Source organism: Marmota marmota, unplaced genomic scaffold, assembly GCF_001458135.2.
Source record: "Marmota marmota marmota unplaced genomic scaffold, marMar, whole genome shotgun sequence".
Classification (NCBI taxonomy): Eukaryota; Metazoa; Chordata; class Mammalia; order Rodentia; family Sciuridae; genus Marmota; species Marmota marmota.
This window is the reverse complement of record NW_026000174.1, coordinates 24388374-24408747: the sequence shown is the minus strand read 5'-3', so window position 1 is coordinate 24408747 and position 20374 is coordinate 24388374. Positions and strand designations below refer to the sequence as shown.

Below are 20374 nucleotides of genomic sequence, written 5' to 3'. Positions count from 1 at the left end.
CTCCTGTTGTGACTCTGTGAGAGGTACCATTTTGTGTCTCATCCTACAGGAGCATTTCCCAGGCTTTCTGACTCCTTCCTCTTGACATGTGAAGAGATAAACCCAGAATGCCTCACTCTCCTCCCTCAGAGGGACACATTAGTTGTCCTGGTGTTCATCTATAATGTGAAAATTAACACACTGAAGGATCTTGTCCATGTTCAGGGAGTGTCTCTGATAAACCCAGTATTCAAACTGTGACATGATCCCCTGGTGGTCCCCACTGTCTTCCCCCTAGAGATCTTTACCAGCTTAACATCTGCCACTACCTACTTGTCCTGGAGAGGACCTTGTCCCTTCTGTGTTTGTGGCTCTTGTCTGAGATTTTCCTCTTCAGCCCAGCCTGTTTGTACTTCCACACAAACCTCCTCCAATGTGTGGCCAGTTCTAAATAATAAATCTACTTTTGCCCCTGTGGCCTCAGTGCTGCCTGTAACAGTTCCTGATATTCAATTTCCACCCAAGGTCTCTAGCTTGGATCCCTCTCCTCTTACCTCAAACCTCTCCCATCTCCACCTCCCCTCCACAGGCCAGGTAACTGGCCCTGAGAATCCTTGCCCCGAACCTGAAGGGGTGATAGCACCCACAATGAACATCTCACAATCTGTTCAGGAACCGACAGGCACTGCATGGGGCCTGATGTCCCCAGACTTAATACTAGGGTTCTGAGGACTGGCAGCAGGAACAGCCTGCTGAAGCTGAGCTTAGAAAACATATCCAGACACCTGTATTTACTGAAACTGCAAGAAATTGCTTTGGAGGCAGTCAAATGCATGGGCTTATCAGGGAGCTAATGTATTCATAGAGGACAGCGCCTGCATAATCACCCTCATTTCTTCAGCTCTCCCTCCACTGGCCATTTATTCACCGTGTGCGTTCTCACCATCTCATTTCAGCACCACTCCTGGAAAAATGCTTGCCCCCAAACACAATATGTTTCACTGGGAGCTGCTGTCAGGAATTGACTGAGCAGGCAGCACTGCCTCCGGTCACTTGTGTTCTCTGGATAAAAATGTCCCAGAATGGAGAAAGGAATTAGATTTGTGAACTCTGTTTCCAACATGTGTGTGAGTCAATCACAGAGTGGTGGCGATTTCTGGCTTTTCTTTCCTTAAATTATAAAGCTATTCTGGAGTGTAGGCTTGGGTGAAGCTCTCAAAAAACATGTTAAAATATCTTTGGTTGGTTTCATGTTCAGGGTTTGAAATACAATATAAAATGTTGTCTGGCTTTGTTTTTCTCTCAATCTCTTCCCTCCCACTTAATAGACATGAGGTATCATTGGAGTTGAAGGAAACGTGGCTTTTAATGAAGGGGTCCAATCACCTGTTAGCTTGCAGAACTGGGTACCCAGGGGAGGGTCTGGTTAATTTGAATACCATTTCTCCCTAGAAGGGATACAGAATCATTGATTATCTCCCAAACAGATGCCCCTAATTGTGGTGGTTACTAGTATTTTCTTTCTTTCATACTGAATGAACTGACATCCTAGTGCCTCAATTTGTTCATCTGTAAGATAGCATATTTGCCCTAATTACCCCTCAGGATAGTGTATAAAACTGAAAAATGTTTCTTTTCAATTTCTACTGCCGCAGTCTGGCTGGGCACAATTCAGGAGCCACTTGTCAAAAGAAACAAACTTTATTTTTAGAACCACACACGCCAAACAAAACAGCTCCTCAGGAAAAACCCTCAGAGCCCAACTGCCACCACCGGCTTCCCACAAGCCTCTCAACCTCCGCCACTCCTCCTGCTCTTGAGGCTGATTGGCTGGGTCACATGGGCGGAGCCAAAAAAAGTCCCCCAATGAGTAGCTCTGTGGTCTGAAAGGGCGCGGAAACAGCCCAATGAGCATCACCGCAGAGGAGCCAATCAGTTGGCAGCTAGAAGTTTGCTGTGGCCACTGTGAGCCAATCATCAGCTGGCAGCTGGAAGTTTGCTGGGGCCCCTTCGGCTGTGGCTCTCAACATTCTACCTTGCTTATCTGGAGGCAATTTATTCAAAGTCCTTACTTATTTTGGAATATAGAAGTCGAATTGTTGACACAACTCCTGAATTCCTGCTTTGCACCAGGGATCTTCATTAAGTCATCAATCCACAAAACATGTCCCCAAAATAGATGTTATTATGATAACCTCCTTTTTTTTCATTTGAGAAAACTGAAAGTAATCTTCTTAGATCATACAATTTGTAAAAGATAGGAAGGATTTAGCCCTGGATCTTTATGATTCAACAATTAGTTATACCTCAGTGAGTAATGTAGGGATAAGTCCTTCAAGCAACCTCCCACACAGTACTTTCCTTCTGCTTTGTTCACAATCATGTCTATTGAGTCTCCATTTAAAGCCTTACTCTCATTTTGCATTCAGTTCTAATAAACCTTTTTCCTGCTGATTTCTAAGTCCACAAGGCAATAGGGAAAGAGTGGAAGTTGCCATGACACAATAAAAGAATTGGAATTGATGACTGACATTGACTAGAAGATTGAGAGATTGTCTACTTCGTGACTAAAAAAATTCTGGAATATATAAAAAAGTGTTCAAGAGGTGGCAAGGAAGTCAGCAATTATCAAAAACTATTATGGGTTGAATTGAATCTCCTACAAAATATGTTGAAGTCTTAACCTCTTTTACCTGTGAATGTGACCTTATTTGGAAATGATGAGCATTTTTTGTTTGCTCACCTTTGCAGAGGTGAGCATCTTAAGATTAAGTCACTGAAGTAAGGTGGCCCCAGTCCAAAATGACTGGTTTCCTTTTACAGAGAGGAAAATTGGACATCGACAGGTGTAGTGAGATGTCTGTATGAAGATGGAGGCAGAGATCAGAGCTTTGATGCCATCAGCCAAGGAATGCCTAAGGCTTCCAGAAGCTAGAAGAGGCAAGGAAGGGTCCTCCCTTAGAGGCTCTGGAGGAAATATGGCCCTGCCACCACCATCTTGGTTTCAGGTTTCTTATCTCTAGAATTATGAGAGAATAGATTTCTATTGTTTTCTCAATCAAGTTTGTGGTACTTTAAACAACATCCCAAGGAAACTCATTCAGAAACCAAAAATTAAGTGATACAAATGAGCCTACTATAGTTGAAGAACCCAGTGACATTTAAGCTTATGTTTTCTGAACTTCACAGATTAGGCTTGCTTTACCTCCCATAAAGCTGGGACTCCAAAGGCCTATTTTCTTAGCATAAAGTATTAATTCTCTCTGGAGAAAGACCCTTTGAACCTGGGCCATAAAACTTTCCATAAGTACAGTTCCAAGGAATATGAGCTCACAGTTTAAAAATATCACAAAAGAAACAAGAGAAAAAGAAAGTACCAAAAGCAAACACTGAAAAATCAGTGGACATCCATATTTAATCTACAAAGTTCTAAAGTGTTGTGTCAATCAGACACAGGACATAAAGTAAGCTATATGATACATACAAATAAATAAGAGTTTTAAAATACACATAAGAAATAAGAGACCATGAAAATGTAAGTCATATCAAAGTAAAAATAGAATTTCAAACATAAAAAAATATATAAAAATGGAAACTAAAAGCTCAATGGATGGGTAGGATACCTACATGAATATTATTTAAGTGATAAAACTAGTAAGCTGGAAAATAGATCTAAAAAATTATTCACAATCAGCCCAGAGGACAAATAAAAAGACATGGGAGGAAAAGTGTTTAGAGACATGTAGAATTGAGGGAGAGAGGTTAGTAGCTTACAATTCCAAATGGAGATGATAAAAGAAGATAATTAGATGAAAGCAATATTTTAATAAATAATAGCTTACAATTTTTCCAAATAGTATACCAATCCTCAGATTTGGAAGATCAACCTATAAACAGGACGAATATGAGGGTTCCCACATATAGACATCATAGAGTGGAACTTCAGAATACCAGAGACAAAGAGAAGAGATAGCGGTAAGAGAAAAATTACAGACTATCTAAAAAGATAATTAGGGGCTGGGGATGTGGCTCAAGCGGTAGCACGCTCGCCTGGCATGCGTGCGGCCCGGGTTCAATCCTCAGCACCACATACAAAACAAAGATGTTGTCTGCCGAAAATTTAAAAAAAAAATTAAAGTTCTCTCTCTCTCTCTCTCTCTCTCTCTCTCTCTCTCTCTCTCTCTTTAAAAAAAATAAAAAAATAAAAANCTCTCTCTCTCTCTCTCTCTCTCTCTCTCTCTCTCTCTCTCTCTCTCTCTCTCTTTAAAAAAAATAAAAAAATAAAAAGATAATTAGAATACCAGCTGACTTTTCAACAGCAACAATGGAAACCAGAAAACCATGAAGTAATATCTTCAATATGCTGGGAGAAAATAATTGTTAATCTATTAGGTATACCTAATAATAATATATTTTAAAAGATAAGATAAAGGAAATTCATCTTGAGATACACAAAAACTGAGAGTTGGCCCTGGCAGATCCTCATTCAAATGAGCTGTAAAGGAAGTACTTCAGGTGTAAGAGAAATGATTTCAAAAGGAAATCTTGAGATAAAAGAATAATACTTAACACAAAATGGTGAATAATGAATGAAACCAAAGAAAAATATATACCAAATACACAAGAGTAAAGCCCAGTGGGGTTATTCAAACTACACACATGAGTATATGCTACTGTTTTGCATAAAAGCTGAGAGTGTAATTAAAATTATGTTGTTTTAAAATGCCTATTGTTAGCATAGAAAGGATACTAATTGACTTTAAAATTTGGTAGATAAATAAGCAAGTTAAACTTTAAGAGAAGCCATGAAAATAACAGATATGGAAAATGTAACTTCTAAAGTAGCTGCAAGAGATAAAATATGAAAATGCTAAGCAAAGAGAAATGAAAATATAGAACAGATTTTATAAAGAGAAAAACATAAATCCAAATACATCAGTAAATTCAAATGAACTCAAATAAAATATAAATAATTTTAGACTAGATTTTTAAATTTTTAATTAGCTCTATGTTAATTATAAGAAACATATCTGAAATATAATACAGAAAGATTAAAATCCAAAAGTGGTTAATTCATCAAGAATATAGAACAATTATGAATTTATTTGCACCTAATTGTGCAGTCTTCATTGAATAAAGTATAAATTGGCAGAAGTACAGAGACTGATAGCTGCACTAACATAGTAAAGGATTATATTAAATTTTCCCAAGCAATTGATTGACCAGCACAGATAGTAGTTTGAATCAAAAGGACATGTATAGAACACGACATCTAATAATTGCTAAATACAACTTTTTCTCTAAGAACTTAATATATATGAAAACTGACCACATACTGGGTCATAGTTAAGATACAATAAGTTTCAAGAGATTAGCATCATATGGAATGTGTTCTCTGATCACAGTGGAATTAAGTTAGAAGGAAAACTAAGAGAGTAGAGGAGAGGGATCAAAATGGAGGGAGGGAAGGAGGGCATGGGGACATACTGGGGAGTACTGTGGTACAAAATTGACCAAATAATGCTATGCATATGTATGAATATACCAGAACAAATCCCATTTTAATAGTAATTATAATGAACTAATTTGAAAATCATAATGATAGAAGGATATCAATAGAGTAGAGCAAAGGGATCAGTGGGAGGGAAGAGGTAAGGAAAAGGGGAGGTACTGGGGCATGAGACTGATCAAATTATGTTCATGTAAGAATATGGTATAATGAATCTAACTATTAAGTATATTATAATGCACCAATAAAAATTAAAAATTAAAAAAAGAAATGCATAACCAAAACTTATAGACAAGAGCCATATTTTTGAAAAGTGGGAAACACTTCTAAGTCATTCACTGGTGTAAAGGGAAATTATACTGGAAATTAGAAAATATTTGAACTGAGTGAATACAAATATACCACATATTATATTATGTGAAATACTGCTAAAATTGCACTTAAGAAAATTTACATAACATTCTATTCCTATGTTAAAAAGAACAGTTATTAAGTATACAAAGTAAGTAGTTGGAAAAATATCAGAATAAATGTAGTAGAGGAAAATAATAAAGATAAGAATAAAATTTTATAAAATGGAATACACTTATACCTATCAATGTGTATAGTAGATAGGGCTAATGAAGCTAATACTTTTTTGAAAAGAGTAATCAAATTGACAGAGCTTTAGCAAGAGAAAGAAAGAGACAGGAAGAGGAAACAAATAAATAATACTAGTAATGAAAAAGGGACATTGATATATATAAGTCAGCCTAAGAAATTAAGAACATATCATGAACAAGTTTATTCCAAAATTTTAAAGAGATAAAATATGAAAATGCTAAGAAACAAATTTGTAGAAAAATATAGCTTATTGAAAACTGACACGGGAAGAAATAAAAAACCAAAATTGTCCTATAACCATTAAAAAAACTTGAGTTCATAGTTTAAAAAATTCTCACACACAAAAAAAAATCAGGACCAGGTGGTTTACCACAAACACTGCCAACATTCAGGGAACAAAATATTCTAGGTTTGTAGTAGTTATTTGACCATAAAAATTACAGAAAAGATAGTAAATAACCTACATTATAGCAGCCTGGATCTCTTTCTTCTAGAGCCAGGCAGATCCTGGGTTTACAGTTGAACTGCTGATGATCTCAATAGTTCTGGGTCATAAAGGAAGTTCTCAATTATATATTATATACTGCATACTCATGCAATAAGACAAAAGGATATATATATATATATATATATATATATATATATATATATATACATATATACATATATATAAGTATATACATATATATATAATAAGTATATATATATGTTTATATATTTTTTTTTGAAAAATGTAAAATTTGTTAAATTTCTTATACTGAGAGGCAACTCATCAGTTGTATGGAATTGGCATGTGGAAATTGATCTGGAAACCTAGGCTGCTGCTTGTTCCTTGTAATTAAGCTCTTTAATATGAATAACAGGGCTCCCACCTTTCTGTAATGGAGACACCAAAAGTGGGAAGGGAAGGGAGGAGTATGTCAACTGCCCCCACTGCTCAACCCCTACTTTTCAGAGCTGCAGCCATCCATCTTGCCCTGGCTGTGGATGACTTGGGCAGGGTGAAGCTGTTTGGAAGGTACACAGGGAAGAGAGCCTACCAAGCAGGTCCGCATGTTTGGGTGCCTAAGCTTTATTAGCTTGTGGCTTCTTATGGCATCTTAGAGCCTCTGTCTCAGAATGAACATTATCATTTGCCTCTTTAGAGCACAACCTGCTGTTGCGATGATGCTTAAAACAGCTTCTTCATCCCCCAGAATAACGTTTACTACCTCTCTTAAGATGGGTGCTTTGCCTTTATTCTTTATTCCTAATGCCAGCCTTGATTCTTCAATTGTTCTTTCTTAACCTCATCAAAAGTTCTGACTTGAAGCAGAATCCCTCACTGTAGATGGTTCCGACCTTCTCCCAACATAGCTAAGTAACTTCTAGGACAGAAGCAAGTCTAGCTGACTGGCTCCACTTTGGGGCCTTGTGGGCATAAAGGAATGATTCAAGGTCCTCCTTCTCTGGAAAGCCTTACTTAACAGCTACATAAAGCAGAAATTTGCTTTTGAGCTATCCCAGTACCTTGGGCAATGACTGCTCGAAACCCATAAGGTCTTCCTATTGTCTCACTCACTCTACACTTTTCATCCCCCTCTCTTAAATCATTTTTTTTCTCAGCTGAAGAGAACCTAGTACCTATACATGCCCCAAGAAAATGCCAGTTCCACAGGAACTGGACATAATAGGAGCAGACTTCACAAATTGCATAGGTCTCAGGTATCAAAAATCCCTGTAGTTCCTGCACTAGGTTTTCTGGTGCTTCTATATCGATAACAATAATAATGCTTTTCATGTTTCAGAATTTTTTCCCTACAATTATCCTATTTAATGCACCCAGCAATCAAATGCTACAGTCAGGCCAGAGTTTATTACCCTAATATTGTTAAATGATTAAAAATGTTTATGTTGGCCAAAAAAAGTTCATTCATTCTTATGCTTATGGCTTCTTATCTCATTGTCATAACTATTATTTTTAATGATAAAGATAACAAGAAGAAATTAGTTTACTTCATGAACTGTAAAGCGCTCTCTATAGAATATATGATCATATCTATTATAAATGTAGGTATGTATGCTGCATAAATATACTACCACCATTTTATAGTGCTTATTTTTTAAATCATGATTAATTTATATGTTTATTGTTTATATTATACTATTATATATTAGTCCTGCTGAACTTTTTATTCTAATAGTGCTCAGTAGTCTATATTATAAACAAAGAGAACTGACATAGGCTAACTAAAAGACAAAAGGAATTTATGGGAAAGCTGTTGGATCTCTTAAATAATTAAGAAGTTTGTAGAAACAGATTCAGAAAACAAGTAGGAACCCAGACTAAATAGCAGGGACCACAGCGAAGGCCACCAAGTAATAACAGCTCCCTTAGGGTGATGTCTCTGACCACGCTGCCAGGACAGGAGAGTCGTGAAGGAAAGGCTGGAGGTCTCTGCTCCATCTTGCCCCAGCTGTGGAGAAGACAAGAGAGTCTGGCAGTCAGGGCTTTCTGTTGGACGGCCACTTGGACGTATCTGCAAGTTGCCAACTCCTTGTCTGGATGCCTAAGTTTTACTCACTTTACTCCAGTGGCCCTACCACTAGATTCTGGCACCCTTGCTTGGGTCTTGGTGACATTCACCAAAATTGGAAACTTGAACGAGAGTGTACAGTTAGCTGAATGTAGGTTATATGCACATGCCTTAGCTTCGAGGGAACCAGAAAAGGTCACATATGACATCCTCTCCCTAGTTCTAGGTATTACACATGACAGGCTACCTCACGTAGGAAGGGGATTTAGAATCTGAGCTCAAGTGTCTTCTAAAACGAAATAGTGTGTAGGGTATCATGTTCCACATTCTAGAAACTTTATCATAGTGGGATTTTCAAAACCTCTTTATTATGGACAGTTTCAAGTATATACAAAAACAAGAGAGAAGAGTGTAATAAAACTCCCCACCTCTGTCTCCTGGCTTCAGCATTGTCCACTTACAGCTTGATTTCACCTCTACCCCAAACCAGCCTCCCCAACTCTAGTTTTTTGATGCACATCTCAGGCATCATATAATACCACCAAATAATCAATACTTCAGTATATATTAGAACTTTATAAGCTTTCAATCCTAAAACGGTTGAAAGACTTCCATAATTCCATAATGCATTTGATGAGTGTTCAGATTGCACTAATTCTCTCACAATTGTTTTGTTCCTTTTTGTTTTACATTCTGTGTGTTTGAATCCAGTTTTGGTTTTTAATATATCTTTTGGGTCACTGTGAATCTACGGAACCTGTCTTTTTCTCTCTTTCTCTGTTCCTCCCTCTCTCTCCCTCTCTCTCTCTCTCTCTATCTCTCTCTCTCTCCCTCTCTCTCTCTCTCTCTCTCTCTCTCTCACACACACACACACACACATACACACACACACATTTCTCTTTCCCTTATAATATACTTTTAAATAAAGTAATTTTATTTTTCTTGTAGCAACTTGAACTGTCTATATTTTCCTGATTGCATTCACCTGATGCCATTTAACATGTCTCCTGTCCAATGTATTTCTTCTAAATTGGTAGCTAGATCAAGAGACTTAGGTTCAATTTTTTAGCAAGAGCATTTCATAGAGAGTATTTGTGTTCTTCTATCACAGGGTACATGATATTTACGTGTTTCCTCATTTGTGATGCTAGCAGTCATTGAGGATTATTGTCTCAATTCAATAATGCATTCGGGGTCCAAAATAGCGATGATTTTATTTTTCCTTCTTCATTTATTAGCTGGGATAACTTTCATAAAGAAACATTTACAATAATTCATTCTTTGGTTGCCCAGAAGTACAACAAAGTTCATTTGGGAAAGCTGGGATACATAGTTTTTTGTATAATATCTTTCAAAATAATGAATTGATTCTCTACCATCTTCCAAAGGGGACCATTAAGCTTTGTAGTATCATTATGAACGTATGGATTTACACATACTTGATGTATTTCAATTCATTATACTTAATATTCTTCTCAAGTTACAATTTTTCCTTGGTTGGCCATTGGAAACATAGTGCCATTGGTTCCTGAGTCCTTTGGCTCTTAGTAGTTCCGGGTTCATCTTGCATGTTTCTTGTCCACACCAGTAACAAGTCATTTCCCCATTGGCTTTTGGTATGAAATGGTATTTTACTGAAAAAAACACAGGCTAGGCACTGGGGTTGCTCATTGCTATTGGGTTGGTCCATGTTTCTAGTCTTTACAGAAGTCAAACTAGGTATTTATTGTTATTAGTTCTGTAGAAATAAAACACTTCTGACATACATGATGATGTTGCTTGTTCAAATTTAGAGATACAAGGTTTTACTCAACCCCATCCATTTTAGCTCTCATTTCTTTTCTCATATTGCTAAACATTCTGGTTCTTAAGGACATGCATTTATTTTATCCCTCAAGATACAACCAACAATGTCACAATTCTAGTGACAGCACTACCAACAACAATATGATAACTAGAAAAGCTTTAATTTTCTTGGCATTTCTCTTTTATTCTTAGATTATGTCACACCAGAGACATACAGTCAAATTACTGTAATTCAAAGACACTTAGAACTATTCCTCTCTGTATAGATATCCTACTGTACCATCTGTAGCCCAGTTGTGCCAGGGAAAGGGGATAGGTTGCCAAGGGACAAAAGGAGACATCTTGAGATGGGATATAGGACATAAGGTTTATTTAGAAGTATTTTGGGGGAAGATCCAGTGGTGATGGGCTGCACAGGTGCTTCACCAGGAAGTCTCATGGTAATGGACAGGACTGGTGTTCATCTGCTTCACATGGTACCTTAGGTACATCCGCCATGATGCTTTGTCCGGTGACCAGCTGGATGAACACTTCCCTCTCCATAGTGCTCTTATCTGCCCCAGTTAGTACAGGGAGAGGGGCTTTGTAAGTTAGGTTACAGAAGCAGTGACATCACAAGCTTAGCTTGCTTTGTTCAGTCATATGACCAGCATCCCAAGGAACTTGACGTGCATGCAAGAAAGCAGCTTTCTACAGATAACACTGACTTGTTGCGATTCCCAGCATGCATGAGAGAAAGTCAGTGTCCTTCAAGATAATACATTTCTGGACATTCTGGCCAGACTCGTTCTCATTGTTCCCTGTACTTGGTTAGGTCCTTTGGAAAGGAGAGAGGCACTTGAGGGAAATGGTATTTGCTTTCCTCCTTTTTTCCAAGGATGGCATATCTACCAAAATAATAAACAGATTCATTCATTTCATCTTGTTCTTTGTTTTTATATTTAATATTTTATAATTATGCAAATAATTACATACTTCCAAAGTCAAATTTACAAAATAAGGCATATTCAGAAAAGTATCTCTTCTAACCCCCCGGTTTTCTTCATCCTGTTTTTTTACCAACTCTAACATCAACATTTATTTTTTGTTTCTTTTACTTTACAAATGGAAACATATTAGGAAATGTACATACACAGTCACATCTACTGTATTTTATATAAATGGTAGATTCTATGTATTTTTGCTACCTTCTTTTGCTGTGTGTGTATATCTACATATATATTTTTCTGAAGATCCTTTTATAATAGTATATCAGATATTCTCCTTCCTTTTCCTGGAGTGCTATAATTAAATATCGTACATTTTAAAAATATTTTTACTGGTTATCTTTTGAATAGATTCCCCAAAGTGGAATTGTGAGGTCAGGAATAACTGCATATATAATTTTGCTAGACATCATCAAATATCACTCCAGACGAATATTTGTTTATTCCACCTGGAATGATGAAGGTGCCAATTTCTTCCCAGCCATACCAACAAAATACGTTGTAGAATATTTGGATTTTTTCCAATCTGACAGATGACAAATTGCTTTCAGAGTAGTTTTAATTTGCATTTCTCTTATTAAGAACTAGGTTGAAAAGCTTTTCATACGATTAAGGCCATTTGCATTTCTTTTTTCTGTGAGCTGTTCCTATCTTTGGCCCACTTTTCTATAAAGTTGTTGGTCTTTTCTCTATTTTTGGAATCACTACACATTAGGGATGGTAAGACTTTGCCTATCATATAAATTGCAAATGTCTTCTCCAGTTTGTTACTTGTCTTTTGATTTTGCTTCTGGTGTTTTTTTTTTTGCAATGCAAATGCTGAGTTTTTTTTTTTTTAAAGTAAGCAAATGTATCCATCTTTGTCCTCCTTGTTTCCAGATTTTAGTCTTAGAAAATCTCACTCCCAGGTGAAAGAGAAATTCACCTATGTGTTCTTCTAATACTTGCATGATTGTATTTTTTACATTTTAATCTCTGATACATTAAAATTGATCTTAATGTATGGTGTGAAGGGCGGATCCAATATCTTATTTTTCACCCATCAGTTATCCTAACACCTTCTGTCTTAGTCCACTTTCCATTGCTATCGCAAAATGCCCGAGAATGGGTGTAAAGATTCATAAAGAATAGAAGTTTACTCTAGCTCATGGTTCTAGAGGCTGGGAATCCAAAAGCACAGCACTTGGCATCTACCCAGCTTTGGTGAAGATCTTGTGTTGCATCAGAACATGGCAGAAAAATGGAAGGGCAAGCAGGCAGGAGCAGGAGAGACAAAGAGCAAAGACAAGAGGTAGCTCGATTTTATAGCAACCCACTCTGTGGGCACTAATCCAGTCCCATAAGAGAAGAACTCACCCCTGCAAGAATTGCCCCAGGCCCTTGAGAGCAGCATCACTATATTCTAAGTACTGTTCTGATAGAAGATTGTAGAAAATGACATGAGTGTAAATCAGACACTTCAACCTCTTCTTCCATTTTGGCATCAAGGACTTTGGCAATAGCAGTAAGTACATAACTCAGAGAATCTGGTCATGTTGTTTAGAGTATTCCTAAAAAAAACTTGTAGATTTAAAAACTCTCAGTTATTACAGATGAGTAGTAGAACAGACACCAAAGTAAAGCAACTAATAAAATAAACACAGTTAAAAATTTTAAAGCTGAAGAATTGGTTGAAGAAATGAACATTCATGTAATTTAAATCTACAAAATGTGATTTGGGCAAACTAAACTTGGTGGAAATCACTATCACAAAAGAAAACTCTGTGATGGTGGCCATTATTATAAAATGTGACATGGGTAAAACCAAACTGATGGCAGGATCCTATCTTAGTTGTAAAATTAATGCAAATTATATTAACCTCGATGAAATTAATGCTGGTAAAATAAAAATTAGAAAATTAGTATGGGAAGAAATATTTTAATTTTATTATATAGGAAATTGGTCAAAAGAATTAAATTGCCTTCCTGACATTTATTTCAGGAAATACTTTCACCTTGGGCATAATTTGAATCAAAATACTAACTAGGGCACAATCTGCCCAGGGTAGATGGCAGGGAGGAAAGATCTCCTGTGCAGTATCAGGGTATCGGGAGGGAGTAGGGTCCCTGAGGGAGTTGGGGGAGCTGCACAGAGGAGATGGCATCTGTCTGGCTTCCCAGGTTTGAGTGTGCATTCTTTGGGTGGGCTGAGAGGAAGGGGCTTCTAGGAGTTGGGATGGTGTGTGTAGATTGACAGTTTAAAAGGAGCATGACAGCAGTTGGACTTGAAGGTTGAGAACCAAGGATCTGGATCTGTAATGGGACATGGGATAAACAGGGTTGGAAACTGAGAAGGTAGAGCTAACAGATGGGGGGAGGTTCTATCCACAGCAATCCAGAGGCAGCCTGGGGTGGTCTCTGAGTTTATCCTGAATTGTTCAACACTTTGGTCAGTGACTTGAGTGAAAAGAAAAAAGGTGCACTTCCAGAGGGTGATCCAGAACTGAGAGAGCTCCTTTATGTCCTTGGTTGCCAACCTGGTCTTGCCAAGATCCGGAACATCTAAGGTTTGTCTTAATGACATAAACTGCTGGGCAACAGATAGGGCTGTTATTTTGTAAAGCAGATCCATGCCCCACAAGTGGTGGTAGTAGGATTGATGATCAGAAGTCATTATTAGGTCACTGGTTTGGAAGAAAATGAAAATGATTAAGGAGGAGCTTTATTATATGGCATTTGACTATCAATTTGTGTATATTGTCTCATTGGGTTTTTTATAGGAGACCTGCAAGTTCCGTATTGTTATCCCTATTTGTAAAATAGAACCTAGAGGAAATGGGGTTCAATCACTAGCCCCTACCCAAGATCACTCAAAATTCAAACCATTCTCAATAAATTGAAGACTTGTGCCTTAATCGCTGTGTCCCATTGCTTATCCACCTCTACCTTCAGGGTTTAAAATCCTTAATGGCTTAAAGTTTGATTGGAAGGGCAAATCTGGACCAGCACTGCTTTGGAAAATGACCACAGAACCATTTCAGCCCCTGGTGATTCAGCCCACATCTCTCTCAAGGACTGGGGCCTGGATCAGATACTGTACAACATCTCATTGGAGGCCACAGGAGACTTCAGAACTGGAGGCAGCCACAGGGTCAAGAGCTGAGCTAAAAGCCAGAGTCCAAAGAATCAGAATGAAGACAGATTGAGGAGTTGCCAAATTGGAAGAGCTAGAACAGATAGAAAGTCTGAAACCTGGGTCCAGGGAGCCAGTGACAAAAGAGGAGAAAGCAAAAGCAAAAGAGTGTCCCCAGCCACTGCCACACCATTATTCAAGGTGTTTTCAAAATGTATCTAAGGTAACTCTATTCTTCCCTAGCAATCACCCCCACTTATTGTGAATTAGCATCCACATATCAGAGAAAACATTCGGCCTTTCATTTTTGAGGATTGGCTTATTCACTTAGCATGATATTCTCCAGCTCTATCCATTCACTGGCAAATGCCTTAATTTATTTCTTCTTTAAAGCTGAATGATATTCCATTGTGTATATGTACCACAATTTCTTTATCCATTCATCTGTTGGAGAGCACCTGGGCTGGTTCCATAGCTTAGCTATTGTGAGTTGAGCTTCTATAAACATTGATGTGACTGCATCACTGTAATATGCTGATTTTAAGTCCTTTGGGTATAAACCGAGGAGTGGGATAGCCGGGTCAAATGTTCATTCCATTCCAAGTTTTCTGAGGGATCTACACACTGCTTTCCATAAAGGTTGCACCAATTTGCAGTCCCACCAGCAATGAATGAGTGTACCTTTCCCCCACATCCTCACCAACATTTGTTGTTGTTTGTATTCTTGATAATTGCCATTCTGACTGGGGTAGGATGAAATCTTGGAGGAGTTTTGATTCGCATTTCTCTAGTTAAAAGATGTTGGACATTTTTTCACATATTTGTTGATCAATTGTATTTCTTCAAACATTAGTACCTATGCACATACATAACCATACAACTGGTGGGATTCTACATAATGTACAACCAGAGGAATGAGAAATTATATTCCATATGATATCAAAGTACATTCTACTGTCATGCATAACTCATTAGAATAAATTTTTTAAAAAAATTTAAATGTATCTAAGGTTTTTAAATGTCTCTGTAGGCTTTGCTCAAACCACCCATGAAGGAAGTCCAGGCAGGTTAATGTGGGCAGGCCATTGTGTGTTACTGAAGCATGTGCTAGAACAACTACGCAGCTCTCTCCAGCCCTGGGACTCAGAGCTCTGAGCAATCTCAGTGCACCACTGTTAGCATCACAGCTGTTCTCGACTAGCCATGAAGAACTTAATTAAACACAATTGAAGTAACAGTTTGGGTAAAGCAACCTTGTCTTCATCTGCAGTTACAGAGACTTGAGAAGCTGCATTTCCACCCAGCTAAAAGGATCTCCTGGTGCAACATGGCATAGAAAAACTGCAAGCTTCAAGCAGATTCTCTTACTTCCTCCCTTCCCTGGAGACAGAGAGGAAATTAAACACCTTAAATTGGATTTTAGACTCTGTTTGCTTCTAAATCTTATGGTTGGCTCAAGCTAGCTGGAGCTGGAGTGTAGAATAAACTGGAAGCTTGAAAAAACACATTCCTCTAGGGCAGGGGAGACATGAGCCCTGTACTGCTTTGCCTCATTTGGTTAAGGATTGCAATCTCATTGACTTTGTCCTTCAGCTGTTCTGATGGGGTTGCGCCTGCAGAAGGCTGACAGATAGTGGGGTAGTGCTCGGCAGTGGTCTTCTGGGGCCAAGAATTTCAGAAGATACCAAATACAGATTTTAATCTTCAGAGCTTTGTACTTCCTAAGGAACCCAAAGCTTTAGTTAAGGTATTCTCTGCCCGTTCCCTTAGTGCTGTTTAGATTTTAATAGAAATCTGAATGATCATTGAAGGTCAAGAACTAGCCTTTACTGATTCCTGTAAAGGAGTTCTTAAGGGTCCAACAAAGATGGCATTAAGATTTTTCCATGCTAGATGATGGGAGGTTTGGAGGTTCCATTGGCTAAGAAAGCAAAGTTTGAGAAATTGGGAATTGAGACAAGTTTTATATTAGAAATAATAATTACCAAGGAGGCTTGCATGATTTATCTGTCCATTCTTACCATGAACATTTATTATGTTGCTTGTGACTTGCACTTGTACAGATAAACGTAAGACTTGGATCCTGGCTTCAACAGGAAGCCCCAACTGCATAACTAAAGGTAAAAAAAAAGAGAAACTTGGAGATGATAACAGGATTGGGTGCCTTCTGTTGAAGGTAAGAGGAGGAGCTGTGGGAGCATGAGACTTTGGATGAAGAAGAGATTTAAGAATTGAGCACGGGCATTGGAGATGGAGAAGAGGATAGAAGAGTGGTACCCACAGCTTTATAGAAGAATCAGCTGGCAAGATGGGACCTGGATTCAGGAAACTAACAGGTGGCAGGGGAAGGCAGCATTTCAGCACTGCAAAAACCAAGCCAACAGGATAACTAACAGCTACCATTTGTCATCTATTTTGTGCTTGGTCCATTTATTTAGTAAATATTTAAAACATCTACTATTTTAAACACTCTGTGAAGTCCTAGGTGATGACCAAATAAGTTAAGATTGCCCTCAGGAAGCAGATATTCTAGTGAGTGTCATGTTGTATGTCATTTACTTCCCTCAAGAATATGAGAGGCCAGAATCACTATCCTCATATTTTTTATTTGTTCTTTTTAGTTATACATGACAGTAGGGTCTATTTTGACATATTTATACAAACATGGAGTATATCTTATTAAGATCCCCGTCTTGTGGATGTACATTATGTTGAGATTCACTGTGGTATATTCATATATGTACACGGGAAAGTTATGTCAGATTCATTCCACTGTCTTTCCTATTCCTGTACCCTCCCCTTCATTCCCTTTTGTCTAATCCAGTGAACTTCTATTCTTCCCTCCCTGACCTCTTATTGTGTATTAGCATCCACATATCAGAGAGAATAGTCATTTTTGTTTGGGTATTGTCTTATTTCACTTAGCACTATAGTCTTTAGATCCCTCCATTTATTGGCAAATGTCATAAAGTCATTCTTCTTTATGGCTGAGTAATATTTCATTGTGTATATATACATTTTCTTTATCCATTCACCTGCTGAAGACCACATAACGTTGGTTCCATTACTTAGCTATTGTGAATTGAGCTCCTATATATGGCTGTGTCATGATAGCATGTTGATTTTGGATATATACTAAGGAGTGGCATAGCTGGGTCAGATTGTGATTCCATTCCTAGTATTTTGAAGAATTTCCATACTGCTTTCCATGTGGTCACACCACTTTGTAATCCCACCAAAAATGTACGAGGGTACTCTTTTCCCCACTTCCTCTCCAACATTTGTTGTTACTTGTATTGTTGATAATTGCCATTCTGGTTGGAGTGAGATGAAATCTCAGTGTAGTTTTAATTTGCATTTCTTTTATTACTAGAGATGTTGAATTTTTTTTATATTGTTGACTAGTTGTATTTTTTCTTTTGAGAAGTGTGTCTTTAGTTCCTTTGCCCATTTACTGATTGGGTTATTTATTTTTTGTTTGGTTTGGTTTGGTGGTAATTTTTTTTTTTTAGTTCTTTGTATACTCTGGAAATCAATGCCCTCTCTGAGGTGCTAGAGGCTGTGAAGAAGCTTTTTAGTTTGATACCATCCCATTTATTGATTTTTGACTATCCTCATTTTTACAGGTGAGGACAGAGGCTCCCAGGTATGGACTCACTTTCCCAGGCCCAACAGAGAAAACTGGTGGAGCCTGGATTTGATGATGTGTTTTTCCGATGCTAAAGCCTCTCAGTCATCTCCCAGTGCCATCAGAATCCCAGTGGACAGAGGGCATTGAATATGGCCATGAGCAGGCCTAGGTAGGGGCAGTTGGAGTTGAGGGATGGTGATAGAAGACAGATTTCAAAGGGCCAAGGTGGAGTGAATGGAGATGTATTTTAGACAGCTTTTTTTTTTTTTTCTGCTGTGACTAGGTATCTGACCAGAAAAATTGTAGAGAAGGAAAAGTTCATTTGGGGAGTTATGATTTTAGAGGTCTCAGTCCATAGACAGTTGACTCCATTCTTCAGGGCTCAAGGTGTGACGGGTGGGGGTTGGGCAGGGGAGCAGCTCATATGTTGATCAGAAAGCAGAGAGAGACTCCACTCACCAGATATAAAATTTATACCCCAAAGCCATGTCCTCATGGACCCACCTCCTTCAGCCACACCCTACCTACCTTCAGTTACCACTCAGTTAATCCCCATTAGGGGATTAATTCACTGAGTGGATTAAGGTTCTTATAATCTAATCATTTTTCCTCTAAACCGTCTTGTGTTGTCTTACACATGAACTTCTGGGGGACACCTTACATCCAAACCATAACAAAATCAATTCGGAGACAGGGAGCTTTAGAGATTTATTTGACCAGGAAGGGTTTCTTGAAGATGCATGACCTCTGCATAGGTAGGGGCCAAGTGCCAGAGCCCTGGGAAAGTACAGACTTGACCTTGAGAGAGTGGTTGATATTTTTTATTCCTTTCAAGTGGTCAACTTTAGATTGTTCTGTGACATTGGAATGTATGCCACTAGCTATGGCCTCCTGGGACCCATGACACCTGAAATTCCTAGGGCCTCTGAGATCTGAGCAACCTGACTCCTATGAGACCAAAACCTCTGAGTTTGTGAGTGTTCTCTCTCTTATGACCTCCACATACAAGGGAATCCTGGTGCCCCAAGCAGGCAGCCCAGAACCAATTATTCCATGAAGCCCAGTAGACCCAAGAAGGCATCTGAAAATACTGTGATGCTTCTTTGCCATATAGTGTGTTATTTCCTAGCACACCAGCCATGGAATGACTCTTTGCAATTACAGACCAACAGCTGAACAGACACAGCTTAACAGTACGTTGTAAAACTTTTACGGTTAGTGAAGATAAGTGCAAAATTAATCCCTAAAGAACAAAACAATTAAAAAAGTACATAATGAAGCAATTAGCTAGAAATGGTGGGGAGCAGAAGGAGGGCGCCCATGGACTATTGTGCTCGGGAAGGGTCTTCACACTTAGGTTTTGTTAATTGTGTTCAGTGAGGGAGCCATAGAAAAGTGAGATTAATGAAATGTGCGGAAGAGGTAACATTTGAGAAAGGATTTTAAGAGTCAACCTGGTGGAAATTTTACCTTTATAAAAACGTTGAAGCCAAAGGGGAAAACAGCTACAAAGGCCATTATTGGTGCAATCAACAAAATTTGATTATAGACTGTGGATTAGATAATAGTAGTATGGCGATGTTTAATTTCCTGATTGGGGAGAAAAGGCAAGAGCAAACACCAAAGCAAGCTGGGAGCCAGCAGTGCATGGTGAAGCTCCTGAGAGGCATTCTCGTTCTCCATTCCCTTTTTCACTTTTCTTTTGCTGAGTTGGCCTGTTTTTTTCGTATCAGACTCTGGAAGGTACTTTTGTGTGTGTGTGTATGTGTCACCATTCCACTGCAGTTCTACTCCCTTCCAGGAAGGGACCACTGAGAGCAGAATACTGATAAAACCGAGCATGGACTTCTCCTCCTCCGTCTCCCCATCATCAGCATCGTCCTGGTGCAGCTCCTGTTGCGGTTTTCTTTGGCAAGACCTGACACTCATAAATCTGCAATTGCAGGAATGGAATCGAGAGACCTCTCCTCTCATTACACATGTTCTTTACTTTGTAAACCAATGCTAGAGGCAGGATACCTATAAGTAAGTAAAATTTGGCAGTGTTTGTGAGTGACGGTTTCCAGAAATTATCCCTACATGTCAATTTTTCTATAAAGCAAGGCTTATGTGTAACATCCAGTCTTGACAATGAAGAATTACTTCCTGGTGTAAACCACCCAAAGAAACATCCTGTAGATCCCATCTCTCTCTCTCTCTCTCTCTCTCTCTCTCTCTCTCTCTCTCTCTCTC

The 20374-nt window shown here is 38.3% G+C and overlaps 1 protein-coding gene across 3 annotated transcripts in view; it reads left to right on the top strand.

Annotated features, from left to right (window-relative positions):
• Galnt18 (polypeptide N-acetylgalactosaminyltransferase 18) overlaps positions 1–20374 on the top strand; it is a 338683-nt gene that overhangs the window by 247861 nt on the left and 70448 nt on the right. The window lies entirely within an intron of this gene.